Source organism: Papaver somniferum, chromosome 11, assembly GCF_003573695.1.
Source record: "Papaver somniferum cultivar HN1 chromosome 11, ASM357369v1, whole genome shotgun sequence".
NCBI lineage: Eukaryota > Viridiplantae > Streptophyta > Magnoliopsida > Ranunculales > Papaveraceae > Papaver > Papaver somniferum.
In genome coordinates, this window is record NC_039368.1 from 82,082,055 (window position 1) to 82,108,261 (window position 26,207).

A 26,207-nucleotide genomic window follows, 5' to 3' on the forward strand; every position below is an offset into this window, starting at 1 on the left:
GATTTTGATACTTAACAGTGCAGAAGATATGTACTCGAATTTATAAGTATATAAGCTATGTGTACTCAAATTTGTAAGCAGTGCAGCGGATATGTACTCAATATAATAAGGGTGTAGACACACCACACGTTTGGTAGTAGAGGGTATTATGGTCATTTCAATGTTTTCAATTAATTTTGGACCTCCAGATAAAAAAAAATTCCGGTTGGACCCTACTATAGATAACCTTATGGGCTTAGGACCAAACAAGAAATTTTCCTATTTAAAACCAAGTCCAACCGTAAAAGTTTCTGGATTTTTTTTATTCAGGATTTCTTACAGTTAGGTTTACGAAAGAGTCGAGCCCAACCATAAATCTACTTAAGGTTACAAACCTAACCGTAAAAACATATGAAAAATATTTGTTTTTTAAATCTACGGTTAAGAACTCCTAACCGTAACATCTTCTGACCACAAGTTTAGGGTGAATGTGTAACATAATTTTTTTCCTATTTTATCAAATTTAATCCTAATATCCCATGATCCTAATGTCTTGTTAGTTGGTTGTGGTTATAAAAATTCTAATCAGACTATCCTAATTTTTTGGATCACGGATTAATCCAAGATGATGAAATGATTCAATTGAAAAAAAAGGAAGAGTTTACGTGATGAAGGAGAGGAAATTAGAAGAAGAGGAGCAAAATTTTTTTTTGATATAAAATTAAATTTTAATTTTAGTTTTTAGGTTATTATTTTAGATTGAGGATAACTTACACATTTTATATTGTATGAAGATGTCTCACAATCAAATTTTCAGTCACCAGAAATCCATGTGAAGTCCCGGAATGTGACGCCCCAATTTGTCTAGTTAAAATGCATTCCGCTCCTGCTCTTGTGTCATCCCCCCACCCCTCAAAAAAATAAATAAAAAATGAACCCTAGAATTTTCCCATTTTGAAAATGAAAACCTGTGTTAGAATTTCTGTAAGACTAGGAGTCTAATCTCTAGTTGTAAGATTTTTCTGGTTTTGATTGAAGTTATGGAGGGTGTAGGGAAGAATCAGACGAAAAAGATAAGATTAAGATTAAAGAAAGAGAGAAAGCAAGGGAGAGAGGAGGAATTTCTGGCTTCTTCTTCAGATACTGTATCTGCATCTACCATCTCCGAAGAAGATCTCGAAAAACTAATGAATTCCATCAAAAAGGAACCATATTTGAAACCTATTGTTGAAGATATTGAGATTGGTGGTCCAATTGTAATGATGATGTACTTGAATAATCCAGAGGTTCTACTCAAGTTGGGGAAGGCTATGGGATTTGTAGATTCAAATGGAGAATTTAAAATAGCGGCTGTGGCTGATTATATAGAAGATAAAGAACCACCACACCTCTGGTGTTAGCTGATTACCATGAGATTACCACTTGCATGCGGAGTTGATTAAGGTAACAAAAAAAATTATGGAGGGAAGGGCAACCTTGTGGATCATCTAACAACAGTTCAGAGAATTCAAATTCAAGACAAGGGAAGATTTGTTTTGTTTTGTTTTCTATATGAATAGTTCTACACCCAATGAGATAAAAATTGTGATTTCTCCTATGAAATTCTTTTGAGAAAGTGATTTCATGTAGAGCATTTCCAATGCTAGTGTCAAATAAATCTTTTGTGGAGGTCATGGTTATTTGAGGTTAATCATGTATGGAAGAATACCTTTTAGCTGGGGTCTTTTAACTCTCCATGTAGTCATTATGGATTCATCATCTTTGAGTTCAGAAAAAGTGGATAATTTGAAGATGCAGTGTTGGATATCGGATGACTTTGAGGCTTGCATCACCCTATTAACTAGGATTTAGTGTCCAGACCTTATAATGAAGGGGGTTTGGGTTTACGAAATGTGGAAATCACTAATTGTGCTGCTAATTTGAGGCACATGATGAGTGGTAAAAGCACTATATGGACTGAGTGGATTCATAAGAGCATCATCAACAATTAAGAAGCTGATTCTGAATTGTTTTGTTTATCATGTCTGGAGATAAGCAGGATTTTACAAGTGAATTTAGCAGATCAAGTGGGTTACTCGATTTTAGATGATGTGAGAAGTAGGGTGCTCCCCATTTCCTGCAAAGTTGAGGATAACTCCTATTCTAGGAGCATTATGGACAGACTGATAGTTAGTTGTGAATTTATGTTGCCTGTTATTGAGTTCTGCTCTTGGCTTGCTCCCGAGCCTGATTTTGTTATGATTAACTCTGTTGGTTCAAAGAAGTTTCTTACTGGTGGTTTGGGAGCTGTGTCGAGAACCAGTTCTGGTGGTGTTATTGCAGCTGCAATGGGAGGTTTCCCTCAATTTCTGTTAATGCTCATGAATTACAGGATGTAGAGCTGGGGTTAAACCTGGCTATTGTGAGAGGTCAGATTTGGCGAAGAGTGGAGAGACTGAGATCATTTTTTGAGGTCTTGAAGATTTCCCATATCTATGGGGAAACTAATAGAGCTGCGAATCTACTTGCGGGTTACCATCCTCTTATCAAATGGGTAGATGTGGGAATAGATGAGCTCTCTCCCGAGTTATGTGACATTATTAGAGAGGATAGAGGGGGGGAATTTACTCCCGTAGTTAGTTGTTTTGTTTTTGTGTAGAGGAAAAGCTAACAGGTTAGCAAACAACATGCTATTACATGCATAAGCAACTTATTGATTAGAAAACTGCATGACTGGTTATATGTTATCCTGGGTCTTAGGAAACTTCGCACTGGAATCATCTTTGCTGATGCTGCCCAAAAGTATGTATGCTTTACCTTGAACTTCTGCGTGGACCATAATTGTTTCCTAATATCTTACGAGTCAGTTGCTTGAGAAATTTAATTTGTAGTGTTTCGTGATGGATTTAGGTGGCATCAGATTTTCTTTTGATGCAAATTAAGAAATTTATTGGTTTCACCAGAGATCTCAAGTTTCTGTAGTGCGATTTTGCGGAAAACTAACTGTTCAAACGCTGCAGGAAGAGTGGCTGAGTGTGTGGCGTCTTCTAGTGGAGTCAGTTGCAACTTGTAAGTCTATCTACGAGTGGCTACTACCAACTCTTCCCGGGAATATGCTGATGCTGAGATTGCAATTCGTGCTGTCATGAAAAGATATCTTGCAGCTCTTATTGAGACGAAGACACCAAAATTCGCTTTCATGTTCTTGACTCCAGATTACCTTTCGAAAAGCTATGGGGTAAGTCCTTCGATGTAAGTTTCATGATAATTAGCCTCTGAATGGATTTTGTTTTTTGTTGACCATATTTGGATCCAAAATTTTCTGCAGGAGTAAGAAAATTTTGTGCCATATGATGCATTTAATTTGCATATGGATTATTAACTTCAGTCAAAATTTCTGCAGGAAGAGGGGCTGAATGGGTATTAACTTCAGCAAGAGCATTCTCTTCCCATTCCCAAACTGGAAACCCATGTTGGAGTCCTTTGGAAGTATGTATACCCCATGCTTGAACTTATCAATTACTTACCTCCTTGGGTTTCATGTTATCCCCCTGGTATTCCCTGTTTACGAATTTTATACTCTAAAGCTAGTATGCTACGCTCGAAATCATGAATCCGTAAATTAAACGCCTGTTCATTCTACGTAGGCCACAGTACGATCAAACGTTTGCTTGAGAAGACGATTTCCAGGAGTTCATGCATGGTTGAGAAATATGGTACGAGTAGTAGACTATCTTTGTGTTATTGTTTAGAATTTTCTTTTGTTCAGAACTTGGCAGGAAACTTCTTTAATGCTTCTGAAAAGCTTTTTATTGTTTGCGAGTCTTGCAGCATTCCTGATCGTTTATACTCGCATGATATTGGCACAAAAGAAGACAGTTTTAGCAAAGATGAGAGAAAATTGGCTTATACAAGGTACTGCAAATAATCTATGAACTCAAATGCTCCTATTCTCCCTTTTTTAGTTCATGTCTTGTGATACATTTCCTTGTTATTGGCTGTGGAATAGAATTTATTAATTATTACCTATTGTGTCACATCTTGGCGAATTATAATGCTACTAAGCTTGGTATGAATATCATGTTACATAAGGATGTAGGATATTTTAGTAAGTGTGATTGATTTGGGCCCAATGGTCCAAAGTTGTAGGCAAGCAATTCTAACAACTCCATTCATTTTGCTTACTGTTAGCGTTGGGTGAGCATACCTGTTTGGTTTTCAATTTTTTGAGATGGTGTTGCTGGTAAATATTGCCTTACATGTTCTGGAGTCGAACTCATGAATGCTTAAAACACTCTTTTTAGTCACAATGGTGTACCTCTTGTTTTATATTTTAATGGTCATTTTCTTCTCCGCATCAAGTCACAACCTTCTTAACATGATTAACTTATCGTAGCTCTTCTTTGGATCATACTCCAATCAAAAAATGATTGAGTTATCATTTCAGTCTAGAGACATAAAGTCCCAGATCTCATGGAAGTAAGAGAAGATATTTTGGAACCAATATCACTGAATTTCACAGCTGCAATTTTTTTCGTTGTTGGACCCTTCGTGTTTTAATATATGAACGCTTGATGGGCAATGACTTCATGCCTCATGACAGTTAAAATGGAAAAAATTGGTTAGTCATCAGGTGCGTGGAGAAATGGTTGTGGAAACACGCATAGAGTGATAGTATATCCTGCATTTGTTTGTGGTTATGTTGTTTTAGTAATTCATGCATTTGCAGTTTAGAATTTAGATTTGCCACACATGTTTTATTGTCACAACGCTTTCAGAGGAGTAGAGCACAGCAAAATACAGCTAGCACAAATAATTTTGATCAGCATTCAGGGAAGATGTTACCACCACCTTCTGATGATTTCTGCACTGTTTACGCTGCATTTAGCAAAACCAATCCCCAAAAGTGTGCCAAATCCAAGTTATCCATTTAAGTTTTACACACCTTCTTTCCAGGGTTAAATTGTTTCCTTGCGTTAATTTTTGGTAATGGATGAACATATACAAACCTGAAATATTGTCTTGTATAATGTAGAGTTTCAGAGTGTATGAATTCATTTTCGATGCAGGACCTTCATTTTTATTCTGGTTATAACTTGGTTATTGACTGCCATCAGATTCCTGCACCTCAGCCACCCACAGATTAAAACTTCTCCTTATAGTAGCTCCGGTAGATCTGCTGTGCATCCAGCTTTGCAGCTTTGTTGTAGGACATCTACTTAATTTTAGCATCTTCCATCTAATAGTTTGAGTTTCTATTGCTGAAAAAGTTTATCTCACTTCTCAGGGGATCACACGTATCAAATGTTCGGCATCCAGCTAAAAGTATGTCTTGTTCGGATGGACCTGCCATACAAACACCTGATGGTTCGTTTTCCTTTATAGTTGCAAGAGCAAGCTCAACATAGGCATCTATGTTGCACAGAGATACAGGATAAAGACCCGTAGTAAACTGAACCAGATGGCATGGCAAAGGTTGTGTATTGTAGCTCCTGCTTCTACTAGTTTGGATAACCACATATCTCAGCTGTCCTACATGTAGTGAGATGGGAGTCACAACACCACCAGTGGAAAATCAGGCGTTCAGGGGTAGTGAGATGGGAAATGCCACCAGATAATACACCAGCGTGGTGAACAGATTCTGTTGCAGAAGGTGGAAGCACCACTGTGAATGGTACAGCTGATAATATGTGCTCTGGATTGGCATCAATATGCATTGATAATGAACCTACTCCTGATACAGCTCCTAATCACCAATCGTTTAAATAACATAGACCAGGCTATGCAACAGTATCATTTGGAAGACATTACTATTCTCCATCCTCACTGCCGGTGTGTTGCTTTCACGCGAGCAATCTGATTGGTGTTCGGAGTTACCCTCACAAGTGATACCAGAAGTATACAGCCAAGTAAATGAAGCTTCATGATCATAACTACAAATATAGGTACATCCATGGAATAGAAGCCTGTCGTGCTTCATAAACTCAAATGGCTCCGTTCTACAATTGGGAAAACTATACTCTTTACTCCAACTCCAGTCATTATTATCTTTATTCTTCTTTAGAAACCATATGTCACAATTGTCTGCGAAGCTATTAATAGCACATAAAAAAAAAAAAAAAAATCACCCAAAACCCCCAGTGTTAAAATAGAATCAGCTTGTGGTTGCTGCGATGGTAGTTCACAAAATCTCTCATCAGCCAAATTGAGGGCCATAACGGTTCCTGACTATTCACACGCTCCATTTACCGCCACATGGTGCAAAGTATGTTATATTAAAGTGAATCTTTCCAACATTTTTCGATCCAATGCCACTGTCGATAGTGTATATTTGAACAATTCCAACATCCGGCTCTCTCTTGGAGTTATAAATTCTAACAACCTTGTACCCATTCATTCACTAACGCGACGTAACCAAATATGGATAGCAAGGTTTTCATGTCTTTCACTTCAAATTTTGGAAGCATGAAATATTCTCTGGTATTAGGATTCCAGACATAAGCAGGTTCAGAATAAATTTCCTCCTTAAAATAGATTGTATTCAAACAAATTAATCCATATTTGGAAGGCCAGAATTGATCCTTGTTTTTCTGTTAAAAGGTGTCTCATGACAATTCTCATCATACTCACTACAGTAAAATTTAAGCCCTAGATCATGTCTAAAGATAATAAAACCTAACTTACCAGCATCATCAGAAGAATTAAGATGAGTGAAGTTCACTTGAGAGAATGTTGGAAGATGAACAAGATATTTCCATGGTTTGCATACCAAAATAGATTCAGTTGGTAACCTAGTCAATATGTTTAGTATGATGTCTTTTGGTAGATTAACAAACCTCCCCGCGGTGAAACCTTGATTAGAGAAGAGTAATAGTAATAACAGAAGATAGATAAATAAACTGAAATTGAATCACAATTTCTTTATTCCAGGGTTTTGATTTAGGAGAGAGTGACTGATTACTGATAATGGAAAACTGAAATGGTTCTTCTTCATTAGTTCATTTGGTTCTGAGGGTGGGTTTAGGGGTCGTGTTTAGATTACATAGAAAATGATTAGCCTACCAAGAATTGGGAAACGGATTCAGTCAGTTACTATAAACCATGACTCGTTTTCTCGGCATAAGGCCCATTTTTCTTGGCAATAGCTGAGCAAAAGAACACCAACACTGCGACTACTATAACATATTATTTCGCGTATTCTAGATGGGATTTTCTTTTACTCAGCGAAATATATTATACGGAAAGAAGTGGATAGCCTGAAGGATTACGAAAATGCTATCAAGTAGCCAATACGTTTGCAGCCTAAAATAAACAAAAAGTCTACAACCCTTTAACAAAATAAACTCGAGAGAAACTAGGTAATACCTAAGTTTCCTTTCCAGATGTCTAAAACCATGGATAACCAATATTTACCAAATTTATCTGTACCCATCGGCCTGTTATAAAGTACTCTCTCCGTTGTTTTTTAACAGGCTGGTTTCTATAAATAAATGTTTCAAAAAAATAGGCTGGTTTCCTGATTGAGAAAGTCAAATGTTACTTTAATTTTTTGGGACCACTTTTCTCTTAACTTCTTTTGATGACAAGTGTCATGTGGACCATTTCACTTTACTTCTTTTGTTGACAAGTGTCATGGGACCATTTCGCTTCACTTCTTTTATTGACAAGTGTCATGAAGACCACTTTCAATGATTAGTTCTCTTAATTTCCATAAATTTCTCTAAAAACAAAACCAGCCTATTAAAAAAGAACGGAGGGAGTAGTATTTTTATACCATCAACTAAGATTTTCCAATGCTTGTATTTGCCCTGAGACAGTATACAATTGCGTTGATTCTAAATAGTCCACTATATTGTGAATGGAATCATACCCCACAACTTTGTTTTAAAGATTTTCTTTTCTTCTTATTTTATTCCCATAAATTAGCTATGACATCTTCTCTGAGAACCCAAGCTAGTCTGAAACCAGAAAGATAGAAATTCCAAAGCTTATCCTGATGGGATGGAAACTCAGTTTCCATAAGCATAGTAGAATATAATAGCTAAGCTCTCGCCACGGTCAGAGCGTTCACCATGGCAAGACGGAAACTCAATTTCCATATTCTGAGTTTAAAGACTTGTGAGAAGATGGGGCTTGACAATTATATCGTACATCAAGATAATATAACCTAATTTACCGGGATCATCACAAGAATTAAGAAGAGTTGAAGGAATTTTAAAGAATGATGGAAGATGAACAAGATCCCTCCATGGTTTTCCTACCAATTTACACTCCAAAATAGATTCAATTGGTAACCCAGTTAATATGTCTAGTATGATGTCTTTTGGTAGATTATCAAACCTCCCCGTGATGAAATCCTTGATTAGAGAAGAGTAATAATAAAAGCATAAGCGAAAGAGACTGAAATTGAATAGCAATTTGTTTTTTTCTTGGGTTTTATGGAGAAATGGGGTTTTGATTTTATTGAGTTAGTAGTCGTGATTCCGTTTGTGGTGAAAACTCGATTAACTTGTTTAAATCCTTATTTGGGATCAAGAAGCGTTATAAGTACCACCAGTGGGAAACTAGATTACTATTCAATTTTTCTTTGATTGTACTACCCCTTCTCTTCTGAAATAAGGCCACTTAAGAACTTTCAAGATCGGGCTAAACATATTCAACTCAAGTGATTTAGTGAGACGATCTATAGAGGAATCAATTCGTTTTACAAGTTGTCACTTTGAAGATTAAGTAGATTGAAAACTTTGAAAAAATTTAAAGACTTTGGTATCTTAATCTTGGTGTCATTATCTTCTTTACTTGATCTGTGACTTAACAAGTTGTTTATTTTGATGAACGCAAATCTTGTAGATTGACAAGTTGTTTTCCTTACAAATAGAAAAATGATAATCGAATGGAATACTTCGGTAATCATAAATATTCATTGATCTTGATCAAGGAGTTTCAATCTGATTTATTTTGGTGATTCAAGTGTTTCAGATCTAAACAAAATATCCTTGACTCATTATCGTATCAGTTATCTTCTTTGGTGACTAAAACTGAGTTGGCACCAAAAAGATTACCTTTTGTTGATTTTTTGATATAAAAGGTTCTAGAAAGATTTGACATCGAATTCCCTACATATAGCAAAGGAAAATGTTTCTCTTGCTATATTACTTTCAGAGAATGAACATTTTTGAGAAAAAAAATAGGAGATGGTTAGTGTATTCGACATATGGATATGATGTTCTGATTTTGTTTTAAATTATTCAAGAAAAGAAAAACTAATTTCTTCAGGCACATGTGGGTTCAGTTGGCATAAATTAACTGGAAGACTTAAAGATCATAAAAATTGTCTAATGCATATCGACTGTTCGTATAATTAGTTTGATTTGGAATTTAGATTAAAAAAAGAAAAAAAACATACACAAAAAATAATAATACAATAACTGATCAACAAAAAGAAAGCACATCTTAAAGATGGTTTGGATAGGATGATGGACAACGTCTTGTATCTACCAGATAATGGTTTAGCATTTCATGGAGATACTGCGGAAATTTATACAAAAAAAAATGGAAACTTCTTAAGTTTCATTGGGGTACTTTGCAAATATGATCACGTGTTAAAATATCACCTAAAGAGTATTAAAAAAATGAAATATGTTATCATTATCTTAGCTACAAGATCAAAATGAATTGATTTTAATGCTTGCTAAGAAAATCCAAGAATCCAAATATTTTTCAATCATTGTTGATGGTACCCCATATGTTTTTCGCAGGGAAAAAAAGTTTGTTGTGATCAAGTGCATTAATGTTTAAATGACAAGAATCGAAGATTTTTCTTTATGTTAGAACACTGTTTAGTAGAACCAGCTAAGAGTTAGTATATAAAGTTTGGTTGTCAAGTTTAGTTCCAAAAGTCACTGCTTGAATTGCTTACTAAAGTCAACTTTTTGGGCTAGACTTATGATAAAAATATTAAGACGAACTCTAGTGACTCGTCAAATACTTTAATACATATTAAAGAATAAATTAATAAAGACATACTACTGAACAAATATTCCATTTTTATCTAGATCTTACAGTATTATTCATTGAAAACATAACATAAGAAGTTTTTTTATATTGCTTTGGTACATAAAGTGACTTGATCATTATCTATGATCAAAGTGTAGAAGGAACGATATAAATTAGTTGCTTCTACAACTTATTGTATTGAGTTACTAATATCATTTTTATATTTTCATGATTTTGTCACAACAATAATGTCGCGTTCATTACTACTTAGTATTTAACTTTCTTTGTAAACTCGTGTTTTGAATTTCACATGAATGATTTAAAGCTAGTTTGAACTTTCAAATAACTTTTGTATTCAAATAAGGATTCAAGACGATCCCCTAGTCAATTCTCACTTGTATACATTTTCGACTTGTATGTTTCTTTTTTAACTAATTAATTTTGATGTTTTTTAAACGTTCGGATTTACAAAGTTCATATGCCAGGAAATATTTAGCATGCATTTAAATCCAATGTATATATATATATATATATATATTGTTCATATTAATTCCTTTGAGATTCAAAGATGGATCATGTTTAGTATTTGATGCTGATTTTCTTTACTCTACGTATTAAATGAAGTGTGCTTTCCTTTCCCACAAGATTTCCTAGTTGAATAATTTAGGAGAGTGCATATTTGTGCAACTAGCTAAATCTGGTTGTTAAACTAGTCGAACATCTTGGAAACAAAATTTTTTGGTCTCAAGTGTTGATATAGAAAATGTTAATGATTAGATATTTTGGAAACAAAATTTTTGTATTTATTACAAACGAGTTATACATGTTAATATAATCCTATAATATCAAGAATAATACTAATTTTGGAAATATATTCATTTCATATCCTTTTGATTTCGAAAGTGGTATATATATTTGTTTTCCAAATAAGTCTTGGTTAGAGCATCTCCAATAAAATTTTGGGTCTCTAAAAAAAAGTCTTGATAGCTCGTCAACTAGCCCCATGTATTTTTCTTTTTTGAGTTTTCTCTTTTTATGTTTTATTTTTTCTTCTCTCCTTCTCCCTAAATCCGTGTCTGTTAGTACGATAATCACTAAGTTCATAAATTCGTGTATACTTCTATTCTTCTGTTGATATTAAAATACCTAAACTTCTCTTCTTCTGTTTATATGAGTCACAACCTCTAAATTCGATATGATAATGATATACTTCGTGTATGTTTTTCTGTTTCAGATAGCTCGGAATATACCATCCAGGAATCTCATAGACGCTAAGTATTATAAACAGAGAAACCCTAACTTCCACTGGTTTTCCACCTTAACTACCCTTCTCCCAAAGACAAGCAACTAGATCGTGTTTACAATGTGAAGCTACCAAAAAGGTTTTGGGTCATACTTGACCCTGATGGTTCATACAAGAAGAAAAAAAGGGGAGGGTATGGTTGTGTGTGATCCGTAACTTCCATGGAAAGGTTAGAGCCCTAATCTCTGCAAGATCAAGGGATCCAATCAATGCTCCTACTCCTGCACTACTAAGTCTACAACACTCAACCACCACCACCACCACCTTTAATTCGATGGGGAGTGAAAATAATCTATGAATAAATAGAGTATCATTTGCTTTTTTTATTTCCTAATAATAGTCTAGATTCCCAAATTGTCTTTCTACAAATACTTCAAACCTTTTCAATGTTTTAAAATGAACAATCTAGTGATCATGCATTCGTATCATAGTTAAATGATGCAAATAATTCTTTTATTATATAATTAAAATCTTTAGGTTATTTTAAAAAAACAATAGTTTGTCTGCTGTTTTTTCCCCTTTGTGTTTTTTTTTTTGTTTCTTGTTGTTTAATATGTGTTTAACTAACTATCATTATTATTTATTTTTTTGATCTAAAAGGTGATTAGAAATGAAGTATACGATATAATCCTAAAAAATGAAAAAGAAAGAATGAGCATTACATAAATAATGAGTTATTTTAGTGGTCAAATATTGAGTACCTACTAACCATAAACTATCAAAATAAAATAAAAATCATAAACATTTTTTTCTATCTTTGTTTCAGAAATACTCTTTATCCATCCGGTCCCCTGCACTTGTACTGCAAGTCTCCAACACTCAACGACTATCACTTTTAATTTCATGGTGAGTAAAATTAATCTATAAATAGAATATCTTTTGCTTTTTATTTAATCTTTTTATTTTGAATTGGTAATCTCAGTTCTCAAATCGCATTTCCATGTCAAATACTTCAAAGCCCCGATTTAATTGAATTCAAGTTTTTCGAGGTTCCAAAATGAACAATTCTAATGATCATGTATATGTATCATAGTTAAATAATTCAAATACTCTATTGTTATATAGTTACAATTTTAAGGTTATTTTAAAAAACAATATTTGTCAAAAATTTTTTTTGCTAGTTTCTTAATATGTATTTGATTAATTGCAGATGGGGGTCGGAAAAGAAAGCAAGCTTCTGGATGTAAAAATATAAACAAGAGAGGGGAGAAATTGGAATATGCTAAGTCTCTTGCAGGTTCTTTTGAGAATTATTTAGTTAGAATTCAAGAACCGGTTGAGTATGAAGGAAACAAGGATGATGGTACAACCAATAATGGTATTACTGGGGGCAATGAGAATGTTGATTCTGCTGAAGACGGTATGAGTGACAGTGAGGTTAACGCTACAACTAATAATGGTATGGTTGAGGGCAATAGGAATGTTGGAGATGCTGATAATATGAATGAGCACAATGAAAATGATGGTGTCTACAATGAGAACAATAAGATCAAAGGTTTTAGTGGTCATAATAGAGATAAAAATGAGGATTTACTGAAAATCTTTATCTTCTCACAAAGTCATTGATTCTGCAGATATAAGTCATGTTAATATTGACGAAATAATCTCTGTCCTTAGATATTTTATTAATAGACTAAGACGTGGCATAAAAAGAGAAAAGCGTGATGTTTGTTTAGGTTATTATCTTTCATCTTTCTCTACTAACGTCAAAGGTTTAGGTATTGAACTTAAGAATGAATCCAAGGATTTAGTCGAGGATAATAAACTTGCTTATTCCTTGGTAACTTAATTCCTCTATTTTGTGCCTTATTTAGTTTTAGAGAATGGACGGTAAAATTAAGTTTTGATGTATAAGAGAATGTAAACAATTTAAATCTTATTGACTAAGAAACTGATTGAAATATTCTATGCTTCTGTTTAATATTCCTTTTATTTTAATAATATATGGTAAGTCTTAGGTCTTATCACCCGGTCACGTTTTGTGGCTTGTGGGTTCGGGTATGTTAGATTGTCCTACTTTACAAGTTTCTGGTTACGGAACCAATAACCTTGTTTTTTTGTTAACTAAAAACGTGTATAGAAAAAGACACTCCTTATATAAATATGAGTTGAGACTTCTCTCAATATTATATTTTGTGTATAATTTTTGTCTCTTGATCTCAAAAGACATGAATGCTTCGGGTGTTAAAAATTGTATGATTAAAGGAAAAAATTCTAAAAGATGTTGTTGGTGAAGTTATTGGATTCTATGACTATCCTTTTATCATATCCTGATTCTTTGCTCACGTCATGGAGATTCTAATCATGTTCAATATCTTCTGACCTTGTTAGGAACTTGTTGATGATATATTTCAAAGTTGTGTTTGATCAGCTCAACTAAGAAAAATATCGATCTTCTGAAATCATACTCAGTGAAGACTTCATAAGATCTTTCTCTCTGAATGATTTGGTGAAAGATCTATTATATCTAGATGTTTTTCTCATCTATTTTTGTTTTTACTAGTTAACTCCTTGTAGGTATGCCGAATATTTTCATCTTGCCTAGTTAAACTTTATTAATTAAATTTTATTTTGAAAGATGACTTGTAATACCTAATATTCATGGTTATATATATGTATTTCTTATTTTGTGAGATTTATTATATGTTGTCATTATTGGCGATTATAACATATATCTCATATTTTCTCATAGGTTAAGCTCTTTTACTCTTGAAAAAGAGGAGTAAACTATTTAGAGAATGCCAATTTTGATCTTCATGGTTATACTTTTTGTGAATAAACTGCTACAAGATTCTGTAAGATTAGGGATTGACTTATCTCCTTGATTGTGTTACCACCAAAGAACAAGTGGCGAACTTTAATCTCTACGTTCGTACATGGATAAATAAGTTATATATAATTCTCATGTTGAGTCATATCGCACTTGTTAGAGCACTGCTCGGTCAAACTCGCAAGCGTTGCTATCTCAAGCTTGTTTGTCAATTTTAGTTGCCAAAACTATAAGTCTTGATTTCTAGTCTACTTATAGCTAAGTCTTGGATTAGGATAGAATGTGTAGTTGAGCTTTAGAATCCACGGTGTTCATCGATTGAAGACGAAGAACTACTAAGGGGAGCTTGTGGAACTTCATCAACAAAAGGTATATGGAGACTTGAACTTATCTATCACTCAAAAGTCTATTTTTACTCTATCTCCTATTTGAGACAAAAGTCGTATAGCTATATAGACTTCAACTATACACATTTGATATTTCGAGTTGAGTTTAACTCGCTTACATATTTCTCAAAATATGTGTTGGTAAGTTTTCGCTTCAACCAAGTTCATGTTATATTCTTGATGAAAGTCAAAATATGATCATGTGAAAATCGCCTGGTAACATTTTATATGATTTGTGTGAGAGAGTCATTTGGTGTAGACTCGGAATGTTTCGTATGGATCATTTGATCACTTGAAAATTGCTTTGAAGTTAATAGTTTGTGTGAGATAGTTATTATCATCTTCCAAGAATGTTTCTATGATTAAAATGGGAGTTTAGAAAAATTAACCATGATTGGATATAACACAACATGCGTACTTGTATGCTAACCATAACAAGTTATTCTAAGCCTGGGAACCATAGTATGCATACCCGTATACATACTGGTTTGCTTGTTGGAGTCCGGGAACTTAGTATGCATACCCGTATGCGTACCGGCATAAGTTCAAGTCCGCGAATTCAACTGAGGTTGGTCATGTACGACACTATGCGTACCCATTCACATATTGGCAAACCCAGACCAAGTTCGGCTACTTAGGTATGCGTACCTATTTGCATACTTGAGTGGGTTATGTTCTAAAATCGGTTTGTTCATGAACAAATACATTTATAAAATAACGAATGCAATCTTTTGCAAATCGTGACTATAATGTTCGTGGATTGATTCGAGTGAATCCAAATCGATTTTGCTTCAATTATGTCTTGTATACTTCCACGAGAATATAAATAATTGAACAACTTTGTAACTAGTTTCATTTGAGTCATTTGAAATAGTGGCCGGTTGTTAGCCGATGCGAAAATAATTTAAGTTCTTTCACTTCACAATTATAAATAATAGTATAGTTGTAAGAACAGATTCGTTCCACAGGGAGATATGGGTTGTTATTTGTATTTGAAAACTTAAATAACCTGGGGGGATTTTTGATTTAGGTTTAAAATAATTAAAATAATAATAGCAAATAACAAATAAAGAGAATCATTAAGTTGAGAATACTGGTTAAGGGTTCATGATCAATCATAATATGTGCACTTCGACTAATAACTGGTGTTGTCACTCAATCATTCATTATCAAGAGTCCTAAAGTACCCCACCGAGAGCATACTCCAGTAAATTCCTTATATCATCACATACCATAATGATGAATATGTGAATACTTCTCATCGAAAAACCTAATGCAATGCGTGTTCTCTAATTCTCTACTGATTTTCCATTGAGAATTCCATGTCTAAACATATAGTCTAGACCTCCTTATATAGGAGTCACAAACTTGATTCCAAAGTATTAGTCTCCTTGGAAAAGGAAACCGTAACCAACTAGGAAACCTAATGTTATTTAGGTAACCTATATAAATATGGAAATCAACCTAAACTAGGAAACCTTGTTTTTCTCTACACAAAGGATTTCTAGTATGTTCCAGAACTTTCGGAACCTTCCCAAACACCGAAAATTATCTAACAATCTCCACCTTGTCGATGTTTCAACAAATAATCTCCACCTTGGTAAAGATTTCACTAATCTGAGTCAATCTTCAAACCATGACAATCGCCTCAGCACCTCAACGACGAGCAAACTATATCAAGTATCCACTCAACCCCCAAACGACCGAAGTCAACAAATCTCGTCCAAACTTCTGCACAAGCGTCTTCTCAGCAGAACAAAACTCCTTCATCTCGAAACTCCAAACTCAATTTCTTCTTAAAGCAATAAAACTGAACTTGCTCTTTGCCATGAACATGTCCCCGAAAACGAATAACGAGACAATAAGTTACCAAACATGTCAAGCTTCACAAAATCACTACATTAGTTTAAAAAAAAAGATAGGCTCCAAAAGCTGACATACCAAACTTCCAAAATAAACCAGCAACCTCAAACCAAACGGGCTGTGACAAATTAATGTCCTCCACCAAATCTCCAGGCAAGAATGCAGTTTCGACTTCGTCGACTAAGTCAAACCGCCACACTAAAACTAACAGGACTCGGGTATAAATGTAATTAACCACGGAGGAAAAACTTCATAACAATCACACTTTATCTTGTGCATATCCTTTAGTCAAACTTACCCCAAAAAATGTGTACCAATACGTAATGATTCCAAACAAGATCTGGCAATCATCCTTCAAAAAATGTAAAGACCCAAACACACCCAACCGTCTTCTTAACCTTAGCCAACTCCACCAGCTCCCAAGATAATATCCAAAACGCTTTTATGCTCACTCATTGTCTTCTTACTCTTAAGCAACCGTAATACGTTCTTAAGTAACTATCCAAGACAATAGTGCTAACTTCTCACGCTAAGCTGAGAACCAAAGGATGATAAAACTAAATTGTTGCTGAATAAACTTCTCAAAATAAATCTCTGATCTCATCTTCTACCTCCTCTGTACTATTGAAACCAAAATCTCAATATTTGTAGTAGATGAGCAAAGGAACACACTGCTCCACCTAAACCAAAACCTCTCAAAATACCATCACTGCTATAACATAACTCTCTTTACCGAGAATTCCAAACTGATCAAGAATTACAAACATAATTTTTGGAATACTAAAGAAAGAACACCTTCTTCAACTCTAACACCAAAACTATTTCCTCTTAAAGGAAATAAACTTGGCAACCAAAACTTGATCACTTTCCATAAAGTACTTCAACAAATAACAGTAGATGATAAAAGGTTCATGAGATTGATGTAGTTTTTAAGTGGTAGTAAAGTTCGTTCAACTCGGATTATGTAGACTCGATTTAGACTCAAATTAAAATAGAAAACTTAAAAAAGAAATTGTATTCAAGTTTATAAAAAGCACCGATACTTTGGATTCCACCAATCTCCAATTTTTATGTGATTTAATCTAGTCAATATTTATGCAACTCTTTACGTTTAAAGTGATTCTAATATTTTCGCCTAGACAAGTAGATTCTCAAAACAATAGTTGTAAATCGAAAGAATGGACCATCAAAAGATTTAACCTAAGCATGACCCATCAATTGAGAACACAACCACTTAATCAGAATCATATATTCGATTTCAGTTCAGTGCAAATAATCATAAAAGAATTACGAAAATTAAATAGAATTTACCACATAATAATTGGAAAAATGGCTTCCTCCGTCGCCTCAGCAATGGGGTTTAGCTCCTCATATTAATCACTTGCTAAAAATATTTGTTTATGGTTCAAAAGTTGATTAAAAGATGAAAAACTATAACTCTGAATGTTTGCAACGGTGTATTGGAGTCGCAAAACGAATGACTGACTGTGACAAAGAAGTTACTGTAGCAGAGTTACAAATTTGAGACGCTGTTCTTATTTGCAACGGATGTTCTTCAGCAGCAGCAGCAGAAATACGGGTTTCCTGCAACTTGATCAATTCGCCTCTGTAGTGTTACAAACTCCTCTGCGACTGCTCCAATAACTTATTTTTCTTCCCTGGGACTTAAACACACCTTTTATACTACTCAGAAACCTAAAAATAGCGATTAATTCTCTCTTTTTCTTTTCGTGCAAGCCACAGAAATAATCTCTTCTGCCGACTTCCTTAATCGTTTCTGAGAATTCCAAACCATCCTAAACTCTTCCTTAGATATAATACTACCTTAGGAAACAATATCACGCGTTTAGTCTCCCTGGAATTCCTAAAATAATTCCACAAAGTTTTCGTGTAATACTCAAACTCTGTTTCCTTTTTCCGGCTTATCCAGCCCAATTCGATTGATTCCAGCGCACATACCAGGTCTTTTTAGTTGAATCACTTCCATCCTAGCAAATTTCAGTGATTGAATCTCACTAAAACATCTTCGAAATCCAATCGAAAGTTTGGTTCTTCGCTGGTTATTTCTTCCCGCCTTTTTCTGAATTTAAACGAAGAAGATGACCTCCCCCTATCCTGTGCTGGTATCCCTTTAGCAGCTGCCTGGAAATGGATGCCCCTTAGTAATTGGTCACCCCTTATCCATTTGAGGGGTCCGAATAGCAAGTGTCCTCCGGGGTGCCCCGCGCAACTTTTCGAGCTGATTTTTCCAAAAATGTTTATTGGCCAAAAATACCTACACACACATAAAACACCATAATAAGTACAAAAATGAGCATATCAATATATAGAATCGAGACAAATTAGACACAAAAATGTGTCTATCAAATACCCCCAAATCTATTATTTGCTAGTCCTCAAGCAAAAATAAAATAAAATCCTATCTCACTGACGCAGACATCGTCGATTGCATTTAGCGTATGCAATAAGCCATTAAACCCCTAAGTGTCCCTAGTGGCGGAGTGTTGTCTCTGTAGGGCTTACAAGAGGTATACCCACAAAACCTTTACTACAGACCTTAGCTATCTACGCAGAACCTTGGAAGGCACTAAAGAATCTCCTTGGTTGGCATACTTATTGACCACAGGAGAAAGTACCCTGATGCGAAATTCCAATTGTTGTACACGAGTTTGCACTCAAGCATACTAAAATTCATATAAAGTGACAGAGCTCTACTCAGATAGTCGCACTATGGACATCAATATCCGGAGTCAAAACTAATCACATGGATAGATCAAGAATATGGATATAGAGAAAAACATAGATGGTTTTGATGTTTACTAAGTGACCGACGTTTCCCATATCTGTCTGAAGGCCTCCGCCAAAATGAACCTATCCTAATAGATTGAGATACTAGTCTGACTAATATCAACACAACTGGCATATACAAGGGAACCAGTGATCGATAATCCTAATTCTAGTTCAACACAACTGGCATATACAAGGGTACCAGTGGTCGACTTTATTCACTTTCTTTTTTTCTCTTTTTTTTTTAAACTTTTTTTTTGATCCGTTTGGTCTAATTGGTCTGGTCTTTTATTTTCTTTTTTTTTTCTTTTTTTTCTTTGTAACTCAGTCACTCTAATTCACCCTAGCATTGGTAAAAACTTGAATCGTGGGCCCCACCTATCACTTAGAGAAACATGGTTTAAAAACAAAATAAAATAAAAATAGAAGTGAAAAGGACTCAACGAGATATGGTGAAACTATCATGTTATTTCTAACACCCGAGCTCTGTGCTTTTATGAATAGACTCTTCTAGATGTTTCCATCTAATCAGATTGGTTCCTCAACTCCTACGATCAAAATGCTTCCATCCACTTAGATTAGTTAGTGCAATCCTCAATAGGCATAAATTTCTAGGTATTGGAGTTTATTTATTCATACTGCAACTAAAAAGTTTCTCCCATACTCCCAAACTTAAATCTAACATTGTCCTCAATGTTCTAAAGATAAAATTAAAAGCATGAACAAGGAGAAACTGTTACCATTTGAAGCAAAAGAGATAAGGAAAGATATTACCATCTTGCATGAGATTGGATTACCTCCCAAAAAGTGCTAAATTTAAAGTCTTCAGCCAGACGTCAACTACCACAAAATGGCTAATTACCTTTCAAATCATATATCAATAGTCGAAACAACTGTGGGTCAACAAAAGCAAATAAAATTGCCACAATTATCAGACAACTGCACCAAATCAGAAAAATGAACATACATAGCAGATCCTCATCCAAGGTTTCCTATAAGACAACTGGGTTTTTCTGTTGTGCCCATTTGGGTTTCATATGAGTGTCTTGACAAATTGACTCATTCGAACAACAAGTCTTTAGAATTTCCTCCTGTACAATATCAGGAGGATCCGGTTGCGGAGTCGGAAGTGACTCAAGTAATACCTCAGGTACACTAGGCTCGAATCCCAAGTTAGGGACTTCTAATGGAGATAATTGACCATTACTACCCCCAAACTTAGGGTAGTCAGTATTCTCGGACAAAACTCTAACTATTGCTTGAATTTCTGGATCCTCAGAGTCTTTAAAATACTCAAGAGCTTCTTCTAGTTCATTACCCCCAAACTTAGGGTCAACACTACTCTCCGTAAGGCCTAGCACTATGGATTGAATCTCAGGGTCCGTAGAGTCTTTAAAGTACTCAAGAGCTTCTTCTAGTTCAAAAGTTTGGTCACCTAACTGACTTAAGAGAATTTCCTCATCAAGTTCATCTAAGGAATCACCAAATAAAGTGTCGTCCCAATTATCCTGAGTTAGATCCTGAACTAAAGTGCTAATCATATTCACTTCTTCTAAATCATCGGAAGGTTGTCTATTAACATTAAAGACATTTAGTTCAGTGGTCATATTACCAAAGGATATGTTCATAAGTCTGGTCCTACAGTTGATGACAGCGTTAGCTGTGGCTAAAAATGGGTGACCTAAAATCACCGGTATTTGAGCACTAGGATCCTGAACATGCTGAGTATCTAGAACAACGAAATCCACTGGATAAATAAATTTATCAACCTCAATCAGAACATCCTCTATGACACCACGAGGTATTTTGACAGACCTATCAGCTAATTGCAATGTCATTTTAGTCGGTTTCAACTTACCAAGACCTAGCTGGTTGTATACATGATAAGGGAGTAAGTTCACACTAGCTCCTAAGTCAAGCAATGCCTTCTCTACTGAATAATTACCGATCACACAAGATATGGTGGGGCATCCAGGGTCTTTATACTTAGGGGATGTTTGTTTCAGAAGGATTGAACTTACCTGACCAGCTAAAAAGGCTTTCTTATGGACATTAATCTTACGCTTTCGTGTACAAAGGTCTTTAAGGAACTTGGAATAAGCAGGCATTTGCCTAATTGCTTCTAATAAAGGGATGTTAATGTTTACCTGCTTAAATATCTCTAGTATTTCGTTGAAAGTCGACTCTCTCTTTGTTGGAGCTAACAAGTGTGGATATGGGGCTTTGGGTACAAAATGAGACCTGTCGGGAACCACATTGGCATCACTAGAAATTTTATCGGTTTCTTCAGTTAGTGGCTCCTTCTGGGGCTCATCTTTGGAACTAGAAGGTGGATCTACAGTATGTCCACTATTAGGCATGGATACCTTATTGTTTACCATTTTACCACTCCTAAGGGTTGTGACAGAATTCACTTGATTAAATGGTTTTGCACCTACTTCATTAATTCCTCAGGGGTTGGGTATCAGTTGACTAGGGAACTTACCCTTTTCTCTTAGAGACTCATTGATCAGACTAACCTGGTCTTTCAATTCAGAAATGGCCTGATTATGTTCTTGTCCTATCCTATTACTAGCTTCTATGCTTTGTGAAAGCAATTGACGCATATTTTCAGTATTTTGAATAAACGAGGTGAGAGTTTCCTCTAGACTTAAGATTTTCTTATCAGACTGATTCTGAAACTGAGTTGATCCTGAAGTATTCTTAGTATAGCCAATACCTGGGGGAACATTAGAATTACTAAACTGACCTTGGTCCTTAGACCATGAAAGGTTCAGATGGTTTCTCCAACCAGGATTATAGGTTTCTGAATATGGGTCAAACTTCTGACGGTTATCAAACCTAGTGTTATTATAGAGAGCATTGGCTTGCTCTTTATTATTCTGGCATTCCCAAAAAGGCTATAATCTACCACTAGTGTGACCCAATTCTAAAGCTTCTAACCTTTTTGCTATAACAACAATTTTGGCATCTGATTCATAGCCTCCTTCTACCCTACTAACGTTTCCTCTACCTAGAAGAATTGTTCTCTTGGGTTCCTTACAATATTCCCATTGCTGGGTCTTTTCGGCGATTTCATTCAAAAATTCCATCGCCGCATCAACAGTTTGGTTTTCAAAACCACCAGTGCATAGAGACTCAACCATGGTTGTTGTCGAATAATATAAACCCTCATAAAGGATTTGAACTAGCCTAACCTTTTCTAAACCATGATGAGGACATTGGGCTAATAAGTCATTGAACCTTTCCAAATACCTATATAACGATTCTCCCTCCTGTTGAGAAAATGTGCAGATTTGCGTCCTAATAGACGATGTTTCGTGCCTAGGGAAAAACTTGTTCAAAAAGGCAAATGTAAGTTGTTCATATGTTTCTATTGAACCGGAAGCCAAACTATATAGCCACGATTTGGCTTTATCTTTCAGGGAAAAAGGAAATAACCTAAGTTTCAAAGCATCATCATCAAGGTCTCTAATCTTTAGGATACTACAAATTTCCTCAAAATCCCTAACATGGAAGTATGGGTTTTCATTTTCTTTCCCTAAAAAGATTGGAAGCATCTGTAGGGTCCCAGGCCTAAGTTCATAATTTGCTTCAGTTTCGGCTAACCTGATACAAGAAGGACGAGTAGTCCTAGTTGGGTTCAACAAAGCTTTCAAAGTTTCCATTGCTGGCACTATCGGGATATTTGGGATTCTATGCAATCACAAAACAAGGTTGACTCAACCAAATCAAACCTAATTTTCTAGCAAACAAAAAGCATGATGGTTCCACTTAGATTTTTTCTAGACCAGCTTCTATTCTTTCGAAAAGGAACTAGTTACAATCTGAGAAAACCCCTCTGGAATCAATCCGAGTCAAAGTAAGTTGAATCGAGGCGAGGGAAGCTCAGTGGAGCTTTGATACCCAAGGCCTCACCGGTTACAAGGCGGCCCAGTCACGCATTCAACTCACAGAAACCATCATGAACTTCGAAGTATGCTCAAAAGAGTAACCAATATTTTTCGAACGACTTTCCTATTAAGATCGTTACCCTATCGGTCTCGTTCTAGTCAAAATTTTAGGCTTAGGTTCGCGTTTGGTTTCGTTTTCCTAAGGCGGGCAAGAAGAGAACGGTGATGAAATCCGAACCCTTATCTTGTATGGCCAGTCCTTGCCCTTTACTAGGAAATTAAAGCAGCTGTTTTCAAGTCCTCATCATATATGCAAACGAAGGAATACAGTAAACCCGCTGACAGGGGATTCGCGGGTGTTTCGAAAAACTTACCTCCCGTACCAGACGGGCGAAGAACCACTGAAGTCGACTCGGGCCACGAATCCTATGTCATGTACGAACCCGAGGGGCCGAGGCGATATCGTAATCACCGTCCTTCTCTGCACACAGTTTTTATTTAAACCAACCCTTCCGTAGGGTTTAAAAATAATAATGTCCCAGTCCAAAAATAAAGTCCAAAAAGTGTCCAAAAATAAAAAGAAAAATTACAAAAAATAAAACCCTATTTACAGTTTCTAAAAATAAACCAAAATAACTATATACAAAATATTCTTCTTCACTCCTTTCAGATTCCTCTTTTCTTTCCTTCTTTGGCGATGCTTTCCTTTTATAGCACTTTTTCTTTCCTTGTAGGTTCGCTCGAAATCTGAAAAGAATCAAAAAATACCAAAGGCGTAAAAGAGAACAAAAATTCTAAAAGAGATAAAATAAATCTAAAACCTAAAACCTAATACGAATCCGCGTCGGCGGCGCCAAAAATTGATGTAGTTTTTAAGTGGTAGTAAAGTTCGTTCAACTCGGATTATGTAGACTCGATTTTAGACTCAAATTAAAATAGAAAATTTAAAAAGAAATTGTATTCAAGTTTATAAAAAGCACTGAGACTTTGGATTCCACCAATCTCCAATTTTTATGTGATTTAATCTAGTCAATATTTATGCAACTCTTTACGATTAAAGTGATTCTAATATTTTCGCTTAGACAAGTAGATTCTCAAAACAATAGTTGTAAATCGGAAGCATGGACCATCAAAAGATTTAACCTAAGCATGACTCATCAATTGAGAACACAACCACTTAATCAGAATCATATATTCGATTTCAGTTCAGTGCAAATAATCATAAAAGAATTACGAAAATTAAATAGAATTTACCACATAATAATTGGAAAAATGGCTTCCTCTGTCGCCTCAGCAATGGGGTTTAGCTCCTCATATTAATCACTTGCTAAAAATATTTGTTTATGGTTCAAAAGTTGATTAAAAGATGAAAAACTATAACTCTGAATGTTTGCAACGGTGTATTGGAGTCGCAAAACGAATGACTAACTGTGACAAAGAAGTTACTGTAGCAGAGTTACAAATTTGAGACGATGTTCTTATTTGCAACGGATGTTCTTCTTTATCAGCAGCAGAAATACGGGTTTCCTGCAACTTGATCAATTCGCCTCTGTAGTGTTACAAACTCCTCTGCGACTGCTCCAATAACTTCTTTTTCTTCCCTGGGACTTAAACACACCTTTTATACTACTCAGAAACCTAAAAATAACGATTAATTCTCTCTTTTTCTTTTCGTGCAAGCCACGACAATAATATCTTCTGCCGACTTCCTTAATCGTTTCTGAGACTTCCAAACCATCCTAAACTCTTCCTTAGATAGAATACTACCTTAGGAAACAATATCACGCGTTTAGTCTCCCTGGAATTCCTAAAATAATTCCACAAAGTTTCCGTGCAAAACTCAAACTCTGTTTCCTTTTTCCGGCTTATCCAGCCCAATTCGATTGATTCCAGCGCACATACCAGGCCTTTTTAGTTGAATCACGTCCATCCCAGCAAATTTCAGTGATTGAATCTCACTAAAACATCTTCGAAATCCAATCGAAAGTTTGGTTCTTCGCTGGTTATTTATTCCCGCCTTTTTCTGAATTTAAACGAAGAAGATGACCTCCCCCTATCCTGTGCTGGTATCCCTTTAGCAACTGCCTGGAAATGGATGCCCCTTAGTAATTGGTCACCCCTTATCCATTTGAGGGGTCCGAATAGCAAGTGTCCTCCGGGGGTGCCCCACGCAACTTTTCGAGCCGATTTTTCCAAAAATGTTTGTTGGCCAAAAATACCTACACACACATAAAACACCATAATAAGTACAAAAATGAGCACTATCAATATATAGAATCGAGACAAGTTAGACACAAAAATGTGTCTATCAGAGATAGCACACCGAAACTTCAGCCCCAAATTTGTCCAAGAAACTTGAACAACATGCACTGTGCTTTCTCCAAGTAGTATGCGATAAAATCGCTTTCTACACCAAACAGTAGAATTGTACCTAAACTTATAAAGTGCCCAAACGATACCTTGTCCCTCTCAAATGGGTCTTCACCTCCAAATTGGAACGTATCAACACTAAAAGACCAACCTATTTTTCATAACAGTCTTGCACTTTAAACCACTTCGATGATCCCTGATACACTTCCAAAATCCTCTGCCAAAACATCATTGAAACAAAGGTCACAATCTACTTAGCATGTCTCTCAGAAACAGTAAGAAAGATGACCTAAAAACCTAAATGGATTTCATCAAACGTATCATGTATACGAAACATAATGATACCCAAACCTGTAGCCACGTCACTCTCCAAAGGTACACACCCTTCGAAGCTACAACGTTCACAGAAACACAACTAAATAACCCTTTCTTCAACCATATGCCTAAGATGCATATGTCATCACTTGTGTTAACAAAATTGTTTCTCATTAAATATTAAGAAACCATAGCTCCACCACAACTGAAATCCCCGTATACGAAGTCCAAAACATACCACCTTTGATCAAACGATCATCACACTTCAACTTACTTGTAACCAACACGCAACAAGTACTCAAAACGAAATTAAACTCTTCGAAACTGAAACATGTTAATCCTTGATAACGGTCAACAATTCCCAAAACTAAATCTTCAAAAAGATCTCACTAAATATTCATTGCCTTATGCAATTGAATCCATAACATCTTCGAGTCTAACTTCCTCTTAACATCCTTCTACTTCTTAGGTCAAAAAATTTAGTAACATGATCAAACTGATGACAACCGATATCAAACTTGCACCCTTCGTACCGAAATCATGATAAGAATTTGACACACTAAAAA

At 35.4% G+C, this 26,207-nt stretch overlaps 1 long non-coding RNA gene across 2 annotated transcripts; it reads left to right on the forward strand.

The window, feature by feature from the left end:
- The first annotated feature begins 550 nt into the window (after nucleotides 1-550).
- On the forward strand, nucleotides 551-6,082 carry LOC113322794. 2 transcript variants are annotated; one of them, XR_003347285.1, is made up of 6 exons: nucleotides 551-2,760; nucleotides 2,979-3,210; nucleotides 3,362-3,447; nucleotides 3,606-3,674; nucleotides 3,790-3,873; nucleotides 5,246-6,082. It is a non-coding gene; the product is annotated as an uncharacterized LOC113322794 (long non-coding RNA). The 2 variants fall into 2 exon arrangements; XR_003347284.1 differs by having other exon boundaries at nucleotides 2,979-3,196.
- Nucleotides 6,083-26,207: the final 20,125 nt, after the last annotated feature.